The following is a 17,472-nucleotide window of genomic DNA, read 5'->3' on the forward strand; positions in this document are numbered from 1 at the left end:
AACTCTGTATCACATATTTACAGAAAGAAGGAATCCACTCCATTCAGTGAACTTTGTTCATTATGTAAGATTTAAGAAACTAGGTTGAAGACAAAAATTGATGTTGGATCAAATGAACAAGTTCAAGCATATGCTACCATGGTCATGGGAAAAGGAAAGTTTGGAAAGTTTGGAAAGTTTGATCCATGGAAAAAAAAATATCGATATTTCAAAGATAAAATGTTATGAGTGTAATGTATATGTCCGGTTTAAAAGTAATTTTCCTAACATCAAGAAAGACAACAAGAGGAAAAGGGAAAGAAATGAATCCCATGATACCAAAGAAGAGGAAGAATCAGAAAAAAATAAATAAAAGAAGGGGGAAGTGAAAGATCTCTACTATGAATGAGATAACCTCCTTCACATAGTTCTTTTTAGTTATAGAATATGATTGAAATAAGATCAAGTATGATAGGATGCATTATAGAAAGATAGATATGACATCGTCATAGAAGCACAGAAGAATTGTTGAAGAAGAAAGTCTACATGGTTATAGCAGTCATCATAGAATTAGTATCTCCATTGGAGGCATATAAGGACAACCGAAATAGTCGTATACATGGTTGGAAGAAAGTCATCTGGAAATGTAGAGGATAAATAAATCATCATACATCACCATTTTAGGAAGGAGAATTTGTAGAATGAGGATCATTAAGATCCTCCATTGGAATATTCATTGGAAGGTTCACCTCTACATGGAAGAAGCAAGTGTCTCGCTAATAATCGACATTCGACCTTGTGTGGGATCCATTCTTTAGAAGGATGATGGTATGGTCACAAAGGAGTGTGGCATGTCAAGTTGGTTGAAGTACTTTCATATTCAAGCATGTAAAGGAAGTTGCCGAAGGAAGTCTAGATGACCAAATGAAGGAAGAGGTATGTATCTATTTGGTAATATATAGATAAAGGAATTTCATCATATGGTCGCAAATAGAATGGTTGAATTCTCTATGTCATGAGCATGATTGAAGAATAAGGGACTCTTCCCTATGAATGATGCATGAAGGCATGTAGACAATGTTCCTTGAACTCTTCAACATATTGACAAAATTAAATCAACATAATATGACCTCATGAAGAATATGAGGTGGTTGGAAAGTATGGTTCCTATGATGAAGGAACTATTTATAGAAGTTTATCGGGAAGAAATATGTGAAGGAAGGAATAAGATTTCTTGAAATATGAAACTATAGTCACGTAAGGTAATATAAGTAATAAACATTTGACAACTAGGAGAATTAGCAATGACATCTCCATGGAATAAGAAGGTAAGAATACCTTGATATGTACGACGGATAAGCATTACCTTGGTAATATGTGTCTTGGAGATGGATTCATACATGTGCTAGATGTTGATGTTTTTAGAATCTGATGTCATGATGAAAGGCCATCATAAATATGAAACTTTAATCTATTGTTCATTTCGATTTTTGAAAGAATTTGGTTGGGTTGTTATAGGGCTACCAAAAGAGGGTTGTAGAGAGTCACCTACAACTTGTACTGATGAGATTGAATGGAATATACTGAAATAAAAATGAATTGGAAGAGGTAGTTGTATGAAGGAAACCCATATGTGGACTAGAATATCACTTTCCGATAAAGAGAAGGATGACATGACTATTGGTGCAAACCTATGTTTCATTGAAGGGAAGTGATGGAAAAAGGTGGCTGGAGCCCTACAAAGAAGTTATGATGAAGAAGGCTCCATAATGAAGAATATGTAGTTCATGACATGACGGATAAATAGGATCCCTACAAGCAACTAACAGTACCATGATCTCCACCAAAGAGTAGATAGTTGTTGTTGAAAACAAGTCCCTAGTTAAGAGGGATCTTGGGAAATTTCCTAAGGAACTTTGGTATATTACTTTTCTAGAAATGAGTAGATCTTCCCGAGTTGAGAGGGAGAAATCGACACATCATTCTTGTCTTAATATTATGAATAAGGAATGGAGGATTGGGTAAGCATCTTTGAGGATGTGGTAGGGGATCCAATAGGAAAGAGTAGTCGAAGAGGAAATTACTTGAGCATGTGTTATTCCAAGATAGGAATGGTCCTAAAACGACATACCTTGTCAACATCTGGATGGGGTATGTGGCTTAAGAGATAATGATGAAATTTGTCTGTTAGTCATTGTCTCACGAACATTGTGCTGTGATCTTTTGGAGAGATAGAGCTATTAGTCAAAGCTTGGTATGTGACAATGTTAGTTGGTATGATGAGATGCACTGATATAAGGTGATATGATAGCTTATAATATGGCTTACCAATCCAACTCTTCTTATGAGCATTTTTCAGTATGAGAATGTCCAAGTACCATGTATGGATTATGAATACCTCCCTAGTTAAGAGGGAGTGTTGAAATGTGTATCTAGGTTTGATATTCATAATGTCTATTGTAATCATGATTTTATATATTTGATATTAAAGAGAAAAGAAATTTATTATTTTCATTCTTGATGCATGGGTTTCATGCTAAAGATAAATTTATTTGTAGTTCAAGCATCCATTGAGTGCTTATAGGTTTGTCTTAGAATTATGAAGTCAAAAGAGTGTTGGAAATAATACTGAGAGGGGGGGGGGGGGGGTGAATCAGTATTATCAGATCAATAAAACCTTTTCAATTTCTTACTCAGAAACATATACGCTACTTTAGTTAAGTAAACCGACGTGTACATGCTATTGTGTCTAAAGCAACCAGCGTATAACCATAAATCTTATGATTCAGTTAGTTTATCTTTAGTAAATGCATCAAGATATTAAAAGTAAACAGGTGCAGTATAACAGAACAGATCATCACACAAAAGCCACACACATGAACACCATGATATAAGGTGGAAACCCAATGTGGGTGAAAACCACCTGCTGCAATTCGTCTCTATATTTCTTTAATAAGAAACTTCAGTTTACAATCTTTTGTACTGGTGCAGCCTTATACCAGTACGCAGGCTACAACCTGCAGAAGGCTACAACCTTCTCTCGTTTTCCAGACTCTCCTGGAAGGGAGCTCCAACCCCCTTTGCTCTTGTACTAGCTAAGATACTAGTACGTAGGTGCTGGCCTACAATCTTCTTTCCTTCAGGAACCACTTTTCATACATTTTCATACTGGATATTCCTGAAGCACAACATTACAATTTGAAGACCACAATTCATCAATTTTCATAACAGATCATACTAGCATCATCAATCTTTGAATCACTGAACCATTGAAACCCTGTCAACATCCAGTCACCAGAACACAGAGCAGACTATAGAACTTCTGCAATAACAGTCAGACCCAACTGCAACCCCAAAAATTAAGCTTCAAAAGATATACGCTACTTCAATGAAGCCAACCCGCGTATACACGCGCTTTTACCAAAGACAACCTGCGTACAGATCTAAAAATAATTTCTCATAACTTGCAGCTGTACCAGACATCAGTCATACTCAGAACATAACATTGCGTCAGTATGCAGATCTAAAAATATGCGTAATCAACCATATACCGATAGTTCATTTCAAACCATTTGATCCTAATCTATCCTTAGATCTAGTCTTCCATCAACCGGTGTGATCTCTCCTTAGCTTAGATCAAGCAACCCAGAACCTGCATACTAGATCTCTTTCGTTATCAGATATTCAAGACTTTTTCAATGCCTTTTCCTAATGATCTTCTTCTCCTTATATAGCCTTAGGCCCTTCACAATACCAAGGTCCAAAACCATAGTAACACAATACCATCAACTTCAAAACTAGGGATCAACACGTCTATCAAGATACCTTGGTCAAAAACATAGGCTCAAGTACCGAGGACTAACTACCATGGACCAAAGGGAAGCTTCTCGACATGTACGCTTTTTTATGTTCATGAAACTGCGTGTATATGCGACTTCGTATATAGCGAGAATGCGTATCCGCGACTTAGTATATAGCGTACCAGCGTGTATACTCAACTTGGGCTTAATGAACCTGCGCATATGAAATTTCTCTTCATTCTTGTAGTCTGGACTGAGATCTGTCATCAAAGAGAGTTGCCATCAAGGACAACACCTGTACCGTAGCGCCACACCTGTGCCAAAATGCCAACAATCTCCCCCTTTGGACTTGATGGCAACCCCAAGATCCTTAGAATCATTCTGCCCCTTTGTCATCAAGGGCAAAGGGCTATGCTCCCCCTGAGAACATGCTGATATCTCTGCTCTGCTGTGCTGAACATGCTCCCCCTGACTGTAGGCAAGATCTGCAAAAGATGTTCTTCAAAAAGAACCAAGACTTATACATCATAAAGGACCTTCCTATCACCAAAAGACTCAATACATACATCCATACTCCCAACCAAGAGGGGATACATCAGAAATTTAGATATAACAACCAATTACATTACATCATTCATCCCAGGCATAGTGGGGAAACCAACATAGGCCGTTACATGACCTTGACATCATAAAAGAGATATCACGAAAGAGATACATGACATAGAGATGAAAAATCTAGACCAAGACTTATGCAAGTCACCAGCAGCATCTGATAATCATCTTTTAGATCAGCAACCAAGATTTCCTTCTGTGCTCCTTCTCCGGAAACCAACAACGGTTGTGAACTAGAACCAAAAACATCTAAATGCCAACAATGCTTTATTAGACTTTAAGCTGCTCCCCCTGAAACTGTGCCTGCTGCACCCCCTGAAACTGTGCCTGAAGGACTCTGACATACCCATCTCAGACCTTCTCCAACCAGAGTCTGCCCTTGCTATTCAGAACTCCATATACGCGACTTCACCTTCATAAATCAGCGTATGTACGTGGATATCCATTATACAACACGCGTACACCAACCTTTCTTTAGAACAGACAAGCTTCAACAGCAGGATGAAGCATCAACTACTCCCAGCTTTTGTCTGAGATATTCAAAAGTCTCCCTGGGCAGTGGTTTTGTGAGAATATCAGCAACTTGTTCTTTAGAAGAAACATACTCCAACTTGACCTTTTGTTCAAGCACTTGTTCCCGGAGGAAGTGATACTTGATTGGTATGTGCTTGGTCTTTGAATGCATGACTGGATTCTTTGAAATGCTGATTGCACTTGTATTATCACATAAGATAGAGACAGGTGGAGTGCAAGTGATTTGAAAATCCTGCAAGGTCTGCATCATCCAAAGAAGTTGTGTGCAACAAGATGCCGCAGCCACATATTCTGCTTCAGTTGTAGATAAAGCAATCGAACTCTGTTTCTTGCTGAACCAAGATACTAATCTAGAACCCATGAAGAATGCACCACCACTTGTGCTTTTCCTATCATCCACACTTCCGGCCCAATCTGCATCTGTGTAAGCATGAAGAGTGAGATCTGTATCTCTAGGATACCATAAGCCATAGTTTTGAGTCCCTTGAAGATACTTGAAGATTCTTTTGACTGCCTGAAGATGAGTTTCCTTTGGGTTGGCTTGAAATCTTCCAACAATTCCTACTGCATGCATAATGTCTGGTCGGGTACCTGTCAAATAAAGCAAACTCCCAATCATGGATCTATAAGTTGGTTGATGAACTGCTGCTGATTCATCATTTGTACTGAGGCTGCATCCTGTAACCATGGGGGTACATACTGGCTTTGAATCTTCCATGCCATACTTCTTCAAGATCTGCTTGAGGTACTTGGTTTGAGACAAGAAAATACCTCCTTCATTTTGTTGGATTTGCAATCCAAGAAAGTATGTCAATTCTCCAAGTAATGACATTTCAAATTCTTTCTGCATAACCAAGGCAAAGTTTTGACTCATAGCCTCTTCATTGCTGCCAAAGATAATATCATCTACATACACAACAAGTATTAGCAATTTGTTATTTTCAACTTTCATATAGAGATTGCTATCTGCTGATCCTTTTGAAAACCTTGTTGGTGAAGATATTTGTCCAAACGATAGTACCAAGCCCTTGGAGCTTGTTTGAGACCATAGAGAGCCTTTTTCAATCTGCATACAAGGTTTGGATCATTCCCAAGAATTAAACCATCTGGCTACTCAATATATACTTCTTCTTCTAAGTCTCCATTCAGAAAGGATGATTTCATGTCCATTTGAAATACCTTGAAGTTTTGAAAGCTTGAGAGAGCAAGGAACATTCGGATGGCCTCAAGTCTTGCAACAGGAGCAAAGGTCTCTTCAAAATCTATTCCTTCTTGTTGCGCATACCCTTTACAAACAAGTTTGGCCTTGTTTCTAATTACTTCTCCATTTTCATTCAATTTATTTTTGAAGACCCATTTTGTCCCTATGACATTCTTATCTTTTGGTCTAGGAACCAATTCCCAAGTGTTGTTCTTTTCGATCTGCTCAAGTTCTTCATCCATTGCTTTGACCCAACACTCATCTTTGCATGCCTCTTTCACATTTTGTGGTTCAGTGGAAGAGAGTAATGCCAAATAGCTTGAAGCTTCTGCAATTGTTCTTCTTGTTTGTACTCCTGCTTCTTTCTGCCCCACAATCTGAGATTCTGGATGATTCTTCTGAACATATCTGGATGGAGTCTTCTCTTCTATTCTTGTCTGCTCCTCTGGTTCTTCTTGAGGTTCTTCTTCTTCTTGAGGTTCTTCTTCATCATTCTGTCTTTGAGGGTAGCCTTAATCTTCTTCGATGTCTTCATGATGAACTTGCCTAGGAATGTATCCCTTCTCATCAACCACAACATCAATGCTGTCAACAATTCTGCCAAGTCTTTTATTGTAGCACTTGTATGCTTTGCTATGTGGAGAATAACCAAGAAGAATTCCTTCATCTGCTCTTGGTTCAAGTTTGCCAAGTTGCTCATCAGTATTCTTAATATAACATTTGCTCCCAAAGATTTTGGAGTGCTTCACCTAAGGAGTCTTACCACACCATAGCTCATGAGGAGTTTGAGTGCTGTTTACTCGGGCATTTGTTTTGTTGGGAATAATAACCACAGCATGTGCAACTTCACCCCAGAAAGTTGCGGGAGTACCTGATTCATCAAGCATAGCACGAGCCATTTGTTGGACTGTTCTGTTCATTCTTTCCACAACTCCATTTTGCTGAGGAGTTCTAGCTGTAGAGAATTCTCTTCTTATCCCATGTTCTTCACAGAAATCGAAAAATTCATTCGAGGTAAACTCCCCACCTCTGTCATATCTGAGGCACTTAATTTTGTGTCCTGATTCATTTTCAGCCAAGGCTTTGAAGGATTTGAATTTTTCGAATGCTTCATCTTTGTGCTTCATAAGTCCTAACCAGACAAACCTGGAGAAATCGTCAATGAATAATATCAAATATTCTTCTCCTCAAGGTGTTCTTTTTCTGAATGGACCACATATATCTGTATGTACTAGCTCAAGAGGCATGCTAGCTGATCCTTCCTTCTCAGGAAAATTAGTTCTGGTTTGCTTTCCAAACTGACATGATTTGCATATGGTGTTGTCTGGAATTTTGATATCTGGAAGATCACGAACTGCCTGATATTTGCATGCTTTCCTTATTTGTGGAAAGCTTAGATGCCCCAACCTCCGATGCCATAGCCAGTGTTCATCATCCTTTCTCAAATAGCATTGTTGTTGTCTTTCTTCAAATATGTATAGATTATTTGGAGTCCTTCTTCCTTTGATCACTGTTTCACCTATATCAAGATCACGAACACAACATCCATTTGATCTAAATATTACCTCTGTTCCTTGATCGCACATCTGACTGACACTCAGAAGATTATGCTTCAATCCATCAACATACAAAACATTTCCAGCTTTGACCTTCTCTTTCAACGGAGCAACACCTTTTCCTTTTATGGCTGCAGAGATATCGTTTCCAAAAGAAACTTTCTTTCCCTTTTCTAATGCGGTATATGATTCAAGTTTTTCTTTGTCCCCTGTCATATGCTTCGAACATCCGCTGTCAATGTACCATAGACTTTCTTGACCTTCTGCATAAAAGGCTATCCTACATCTTTCTGGTTGCGGTTCCTTTATTCTCCATGTTCTGACATTTAAGGTTTGTTCCTTCTGAGTTGTCTTCCAGAACTTGCTCCTGCATTCAGAGTCTTCATGACCAAAGTTATTACAAATAGAGCATTCAACTTCATTTTCAAGAACTGAAAAGTTGTTATAAGTCCTTTTCATGGTTCCAGTCATACTTCTTTTCTTTTGAGCTTCTCTAGTCATGATTGTCTTGTAGGCAACACATTGAGCTGCTTTGTGACAGAAGTTATGGCAAGAAAAACATTGGCCATTAAAGAAATTTCTGTGATAATCAGATCTATCATCCAACTGTTTGTAGCTTCTATTGACATCCATTCTTGGGGCAAATTGGGAAGATTTTACCTGTGGCTGATTGTAGCTTCTATTTGTCCTTAAGGCAGCTTGTCCCCGAATTTCTTGATAGTCTTTATTTGTTCTTGAGGTAAACTGTCCCTGATTCACCCGATGAATTTTATTTGGTCTTTGCTCGCTCCTCCTTGCTGCATCAAGATAAATTTTAGAGGTAGAAGCTTGAGATGTTTCTCCATTATATCCCAGACCTGTCTTGATTAGAGGAGAACGCTGCACATTGATAATCTCATCCAAGGTTTCAGATCCTTTAACAAATTTAAGATTAATTGCTTTTGTTTTCTCAATCTCCTTTCTAAGACAAACAACCTCACATTCAAATTTTTCAAGATGTTTTTCCTTTTCCGCCAGTTGACATTGTAGAGAATCAATAATAACACTTTTCTCTTCTAAGCAAACTTTGAGATTATTCATTTCTTCACAAAAGCCTTCTACATCTATAGCATCCATGTAGTCATCATCTTCAAAAGCCATTAAAAGTTTATATCTATTACCCTGTTCATCTTCATCACTATTTGAAAGACCATCACTATCTTCATGAGTGTAATAGCTTTTCTTCTTTTCATTTTGTTTCTTGTTCCATTTAACAGGTTCCTTTCCCTTGTCATTCTTATCTTTGTGAGGACATTTGGCAGCATAATGACCTACTCTTCCACAAGCAAAGCATTTAAAAGGTAACTTACCTCTGAACCTTCCAGAACCCCTTTGAAGATTTCTGACAAAATTTGATTCTTCTTCTTCATCTTCTGGCACGTGACTTGCTTCATAATAATCTTCTTTGCCTGAAGCCTTGAAAGCAGCTTCTCTTCTGTCTGATGGACCTCCTTTTCTCATTTCATAAGCAGTTAGAATTCCGTGAAGCTGAGTGTTAGGGTCCCACCCTAACCCCCTTATTTATGTCATGGGATCAAGTCATAGTCAAGAGTCAATAAAGCCCATATTAATATTTGTAAGTGGTTAACCCGCAATTAATGACGGGACCACAGTTAGTTGCAAATGGGCGGTAGTATTAGATAGATGGTAAATGGGCGGTAGTATTAGATAGATGGTATTAATAAAACCCACGGTAGTGGCCCGTGGTATTGCATGTATGAGTCATATATAAAGGATAGAGACTCCCTGCGAGGAGTATTGTGTCTTGTTTTGTGATCGAGCTCTGCTCTATTGGAGGTTGCCCCCTCGAAGAGGCCTGTGAATATTTCTCTCTGAATAATAAAATCATTGCTATTCTGTGTTCTGGGTATATTTTCTTCGCATATTCTGTGTTCTCGGTATCTTTTCTTCGCAAATTCTATGTTTGGGTATTGCTTTGTAGGTTAAGAGCATAACACTGAGACATAGTAAGAATTCGTAGATTTTCCTTTTCTTCTATTGCAGACACTTTAGATTCAAATTTGGGGGACAATGATCTTAGAACCTTTTCAACCACAATAGCCTCTTTTATTTCTTCACCCAAGTTTTTCATGCAATTAACAATCTCATCTACCCTAAGGAAATAATTAGCCACACTTTCATCATTATACATTCTGAGAGTCTCATACTTAATCCTGAGAGTTTGAAGTTTAGCACGCTTTACCTGTTCGTCTCCTTCATAGCTCGTGACAATTTTGTCCCATACTTCTTTTGTGGATTTATAGTGCATTACCTTCATGAATTCCGATTGGGATATACATCCTAATAGAGTACTGACTGCTTTCGCATTTGTTTCATATTTCTTTTTCTCGGCTGAATCTGTAGGAGTAGCTGAAGGAAAAGTGTAGCCTGTCTCTACGATGTCCCAAACTTCTGTACCAAGAGATTGAAGATAGGCAGTAACTCTTACCTTCCAATAATTGAAGTTTGTCCCATCAAAAACCGGTGGCCTGATTGATGCTTCTCTCTCATAGTTGCTCATGATGAACGATCTACCTTCAAGTGATCAAGCTTCTCTGAAGGACCTGCTCTGATACCAATTGTTGGAAATAATACTGAGAGGGGGGGGGGGGTGAATCAGTATTATCAGATCAATAAAACCTTTTCAATTTCATACTCAGAAACATATACGCTACTTCAGTTAAGTGAACCAGCGTGTACACGCTACTGTGTCTAAAGCAACCAGCGTATAACCAGAAATCTTATGATTCAGTTAGTTTATCTTCAGTAAATGCATCAGGACATTAAAATTAAACAGGTGCAGTATAACAGAACAGATCATCACACAAAAGCCACACACATGAACACCATGATATAAGGTGGAAACCCAATGTGGGTGAAAACCACCTGCTACAAGTTGTCTCTATCTTTCTTTAATAACAAACTTCAGTTTACAATCTTTTGTACTGGTGCAGCCTTATACCAGTACGCAGGCTACAACCTGCAGAAGGCTACAACCTTCTCTCGTTTTCCAGACTCTCCTGGAAGGGAGCTCCAACCCCCTTTGCTCTTGTACTAGCTAAGATACTAGTACGTAGGTGATGGCCTACAATCTTCTTTCCTTCAGGAACCACTTTTCATACATTTTCAGACTAGATATTCCTGAAGCACAACATTACAATCTGAAGACCACAATTCATCAATTTTCATAACAGATCATACTAGCATCATCAATCTTTGAATCACTGAACCACTAAAACCCTGTCAACACCCAGTCACTAGAACACAAAGCAGACTACAGAACTTCTGCAATAACAGTCAGACCCAACTGCAACCCCAAAAATTAAGCTTCAAAAGATATATGCTACTTCAATGAAGCCAACCCGCGTATACACGCGCTTTTACCAAAGACAACCTGCGTACAAATCTAAAAATAATTTCTCATAACTTGCAGCTGTACCAGACATCAGTCATACTCAGAACATAACATTGCGTCAGTATGAAGATCTAAAAATATGCGTAATCAACAATATACCGATAGTTCATTTCAAACCATTTGATCCCGATCTATCCTTAGATCTAGTCTTCCATCAACCGGTGTGATCTCTCCTTAGCTTAGATCAAGCAACCCAGAACCTGCATACTAGATCTCTTTCGTTATCAGATATTCAAGACTTTTTTAGTGCCTTTTCCTAATGATCTTCTTCTCCTTATATAGCCTTAGGCCCTTCACAATACCACAGTCCAAAACCATAGTAACACAATACCATCAACTTCAAAACTAGGGATCAACATGTCTGTCGAGATACCTTGGTCAAAAACATAGGCTCAAGTACCGAGGACTAACTACCATGGACCAAAGGGAAGCTTCTCAACATGTACGCTCTTTTCTGTTCATGAAACTGCGTGTATACGCGACTTCGTATATAGCGAGCATGCGTATCCGCGACTTAGTATATAGCGTACCAGCGTGTATACGCAACTTGGGCTTAATGAACCTGCGTATATGAAATTTCTCTTCATTCTTGTAGTCTGGAATGAGATCTATCATCGAAGAGAGTTGCCATCAAGGACAACACCTGTACCGTAGCGCCACACCTGTGCCAAAATGCCAACAAAGAGTCATTGTCATACATGCATTTGGGCATGTTGTATCTTATAATGATTTTTTTTGTAAAGTCAAAAGTGTCATAAAGACCCTCCAAGACCTTGTCAAACAAATCAACCTACAAGAGCGATCTAGTCGGTTTCATGGAAAATAATTTGGCCTCTTAAGAAGCCTAAATATAAGGGAACCTCGACTTCATTTGTGATACATTCAATCAAGAAAGAATTCAAGTTTGATCTCCTTAAGAAAGAAGCTAGAAAACGATGAAAATCAAGGAAAGGAATAAAGAGAAGCAAGATCAAAGTTTTGGACCTCTCTCTCTCTCTCATGTTAAGGTTTCTAAAGTAGCTACTAGACTAAAATTGTAGAAGTTGTTGGGGAAGTTGAAGCTACAAAAGAAGTTGCTAGGGAAGTCGAAGTAGTTGGGAAGTCAAAGTTCCTACTAAGTCAAAATTTTTGGAACGTCGAAGTTGTTGGGTCGAAGTTGCTGGGGAAATTGAAGTTGCAAAATAATTTGTTGGGGAAGTTGAAGTTGTTGGGAAGCCAAATTTGCTACTAAGTCAAAATTGTTTGAAGGTCAAATTTGTTGGAAGTTTCTAGGTCAAAATAAATGGAAAGAAAAGTTCATCAAGAAGGAGAAGATTGAATTGGTCTTTGATAGGGGTAAGAGGTCTCGACCCTATCTTGCAGTCTACATTTTGTGTCCTAATGTCTCATTAATCTTCATAGTTTAGTAGTTGTGTGGTGATAATAAAACTAATAGTAATCAAGTGAAATAGTTAATCAAGTTAAGTAAAAATACATCACAAGAACTTATCAAAGTAAGATAAATCACCTAATCTAGTTTCCCCTAGATTTCTCAACACTAATCGATGGTTCATAATGCTCATACTCCAGATCAATGCATTTGACACAACCTCACATGCCCAAAATTTAAATGATATGAAGGGTACTGTTAAATGGTTTTCCAAAATAGTTTATCATCAAATCAACAGTCTATATTAATTGCAACACCCCCCACAATGTTTTTCGGAAACCACTTCATGTGGTATCGCACAACTATTTTCAGTTTTAATGAAACTATTCATAGTTTTGACATACACATGGTAAATTTCAGGCCCATATGACTTTACATTAATTGTAAATAACTCCTATTGTCTTATTATGAAGACAAATACATTCTCTATTTAATACGATCTCTCAATATTATTTATTTACATTGTTTAAAAAAGGGCCTCGAAAATACGTTTATAAATATGTGTGAAGGGGTTGGATTTGTTTATAGAGGTACACACACACATATTATTTTGTAATATGAACTCTCTCAAAAAGAGGCAACTTTATAACTATCAAAGAATCAGTTTTGTAACTGGCAGAAAACAATTTGACTAGGGAAAAAATAAAAGTCTAGTGAGAACATTTAGAAGGGGTTTAGAGATCTGAAATTTTTTGGGCATAAATGTAATGTGAAATATTCCTTTGAGATTAATAAAATAATACCAGTGTGATTCTAGCTCTTTGATGTATTTTAGTATGCTTTTTTTATTTCCTATGTGTTCTTTTCATTGTCGTTTTTCTTCATGTGAGGTTGATGTATGATGCAACAGGTATTTCTTGAAGACATACATATATATTTATGTTATGAAACATAAAATACCATACATGTTTTCATTCAAAGAAAGCCTTATAGGGTGGTCCATGGCCTCAACAATCTCATTTTCTCTGTCTTCATTGTTTCATTTTCAATTTCCTTTTCAGTGTGTAAACGTTGGATTCATTTTTTCCCAATGTGATAAAATATGTTCTGATCTTTTTCCTCTTCCATTTATAAATTTTAGAATATACAATCATTAACGTAAATTATGCCCTTCTGGTCCATTGAATTTGTATCCAAAATTAATATGACATTACACTCAAGGGTGTTCTTTCTCCAGCAAAATATTTAATGGGCTTTGTGGATGTCTTGGATAGTAACTTCTTGCATCCATAGGTTGTCTCCAGGGTACAATAGATTGTATGAGTGGTTAGTCATGCCATTTGGCCTTTGCAATGCACCAACTACATTTATATACTAATGAGTGATGTATTTCACCCTTTTATAGATTCATTTGTTATTGTTTATTTGGATGATATATTGGTATACAGTGCTACATAGGAGGAGAAAATATCACATTTGATGCAGGTGTTAGATACATTAAAGAAGCAACAATAACTAACAAATCTCAATAAGTGTGAGTTTACACAACAATATTTGGTGTATATATGGTATGTGATAGGTGGAGGAGATATGAAGATAGATATTTCCAATATCGATGCCATCATGAAGTGGTTGGTGCCTACTAATGCTTCTAAGGTTAGGATTTTCATTGGAGAAAAAAAATACCTGAGGAAATTCATAGCCTCGCTTTTAGTGGTACAACGCCACCCCATGCTATAAAAATAGGTGGCAAGAGTTTCTAGTGGGGAATTGGTCAGCAATTGGCCTCTCAAGAGCTAAAGCAGAAGACCATTCAAGCACTAGTTCTGGCATTACCAAACTTGCAACAGTCCATTGAAGTGGAGACAAATGTGAGTGGGTATGCTATGGGAGTGGTATTGATGCAGGTACAAAGGACTATATCCTACCAATATGGAGTATTTCATGGGGCAATCTGTTATCACCAAAAATTGATCATCTAGCCATAACTTACTAGATGGATCGAAGTATACCATGTAGGGACAATTTTACCATAGTGAAATTTCTTTCACTATAAGAAATTACTTAATAAACCACATTTGTTAAGTTATTTCTTGTTAAACCCATGAAGAATAGTTAAATAAATCATTATTTATCTAATTATCTTCAAGGAATAATTAATTAAACCATTTTTTAACTAATATTCCTTGTCAAGTTTGACTAAATCCCCGAGGAATACTTAAATAAATCATTATTTGTTTATTATTCCTTAACCACATTCCTTGAGATGATAAATAAATCATTTCTTTATTTATTATTTCTAAATAAAAGTATTTAACCAATATAAATACTTTATCCCTCCAACCAAATATAATAAAATATTCCAAATGGTTAATTCTAGAATTTGGCTAATAATATTTTATTATTTTCCATTATTCAAGAATAACTTAATATTTTGTTATAAATTGAAGGGTTTTACATTCATTCTTCACTTTTGATCATTTTCATTGTTGCACTCACTATTGTAGCTCTGATTATTATCATTGTCGCTCACCATTTGCCTTTTTCATTTGAGTTCCCATTGAGCTCAAACATTTTGTTTATTGGGTTTACACATTGTATAGGAGAGAGAGACTCTACAGAGCTGAAGACATTGAGGATAGACAAGAACCCATCCCACAGAGGGGGACTAGTAACATTATTTGTTCCCTTCATAGGTGTCATCTAATTAAATATATTATTTATATTTGGTTTCCACGGGATTATTGGAGTTATTTGCGCTCATTTTCTTATTCCATTTTTCTATTTAACTATTTCTATTGCATATATCAGGACTTTGGCACATTTTATTTCTATCATTTGCTGCAGATCCACATTGTTTTACATCCATTTTTATTATTGAGGTTGTTTTTCATCCACAGTCTAAAGTAGTTTCTTTTCGTACACCTTCAAGAATAAATCTACATAATACATGGTGACTCCACTGGGGATCCCTAATATGACTTTGGTACATTGATCCCCCAGCGAGCACTCTGCCTAATCAACTCTGACCATATCATGCTTTGACCCTGGTTCAACCTATCCCTATGACCCCTGTCATTGCTCCAATTCCACTGCAACCTCAATAGGAACCCACTCTTGTTGTGAAAGCATCTGGATAGGGGGGCAAATCCAAGAAGAAGGAACCTAAGGACAAGGCTCCCTAAGCACCTCCAGCTCCCAAGGCTCCAAAGTCAACACCTCTATGTGCTATGTGTAATGTTGTTGGGCATGCCACCAATAACTATATCGAGCTTCCTCATCTCAAACCATTGGTTAACGATACGTTTCCTGAGCCTAACATACCTGAGGTCCAAGTTACCTTACCTAGTTCAACTAAGAAACTTAAATCGTTACGTACAAATCACACATGTGCTTTGTGTGATCATTATGATCATTGTTCCCATTGTTTCCCTCGTGTCAACGAATTTCACAATTGCCTCCATGTACTTCGTGACTTCAAGGCCACTTGTAGTGGATCATCTACTCCTCTACCTATGGGTTATGGTACCACTAGTACACCATAACAGGGGGACTCTAGTTCCACCATTGTGATCCCTCCCCCCAATGTCGAGATGATGGACTCCACGTCCCATATCCTTTACCTGTCATCATCCTTGAGATCCTTGCAAGAAAAACTCTATGAGGTTCCCGTGTGCACTTCTATTGAATCTCCCTCGTCGAAAACCCGAGTCTCAACATCGGTAGATCTTTCATCTACTAGCTCATTGTCTACCACCTCAGCTGATGCGTATGTGAAATTTATTTCTCAGGATGATGCATGAGGTACTGTTGCTGCATCATGTAGTCAATCTTCCTCCCTTCCACCCATCTTCCATTCTGATGAGGACATCATGGAAGCCATGACTACCCCTGATTACCCTTGGGATGATATGCACCATCGTGTGTATTTCATCACATATTTTCGAACCCAAAAGTTTTCCCCCCATCTTACTCGTGATAATCAATGACGTATCTGATACTAGGCCCCTCGTTATCTTCTCATCAATGATGAACTTTATTTTCATGGTTTTGATTGTATCCTTCATCATTGTCTCACTCATCATTACGGCTAGGACCTTAAATCATTCTTAATGACTTGGGTAAGGGGGCATATCTCTTAGAGGATTTCAAAGTTCAGCTTCTTCCTAATCCTTGCAATGCACTCTACATAAATAAATTTTACTCATAGCATATCCCATTTATTTTCATGTATTTGTTTCTATCATGAATTTAGGTAGGTTGCATCATCTCATTTGTTGTCTTTTGCACCTTTCAGATGGATCCATCATCCACACTGTATATCGGTTATGCCGACGGTGCAAGTCACTTCTCTAGGAATCTAGCTCCGGTAGCATGGGCCATTTTCACCCCCTTGCATATGTTAGTCCATTCTAATGGTGTGTGCATTGGATCTACCACCAATAACTAGGCCACATATGATGCAGTGATAGGTTTGTTAGTCGATGCCCTAGCTCATTGCATCCTTCATCTTCATGTTCATTTAGATTCCTTGCTACTTGTCATGCAATATAATGGTGTGTATCATGTGCATAACCAAGTCCTATTTAGAAAATATCTACGAGTTAAGTTGTTGGTACGTGAATTTGAAACCATTACTTTAAATCATGTTCCTAGAGCCCAAAATAACTATGTAGATACCATTGCAAACAATATTCTAGATTGAACTTTTTCACATGTATACCACAGAAAACAACCATAACCAAAACAAATGGTGAACCACAATCTTCATATAAAATATGCATAATCACATTATGTATCGACATATAAAAATAAATTTGTTTGGAACACAATGGCACTCCACAAACTCCTACTAAGGGGCATCATTCCCACCTTTGCATAATAGATTAGTCCCCTCCATCACATATGTTTGCGGGCAGTGTCCCATGCTTGGGGGCATGATGGTTTTCCCCTGGCCATCTTCTTAA

The sequence above is a fragment of the Pinus tabuliformis genome, chromosome X, assembly GCF_031772625.1.
Source record: "Pinus tabuliformis cultivar Carrire ecotype Pingquan chromosome X, CPIR1, whole genome shotgun sequence".
Lineage (NCBI taxonomy): Eukaryota > Viridiplantae > Streptophyta > Pinopsida > Pinales > Pinaceae > Pinus > Pinus tabuliformis.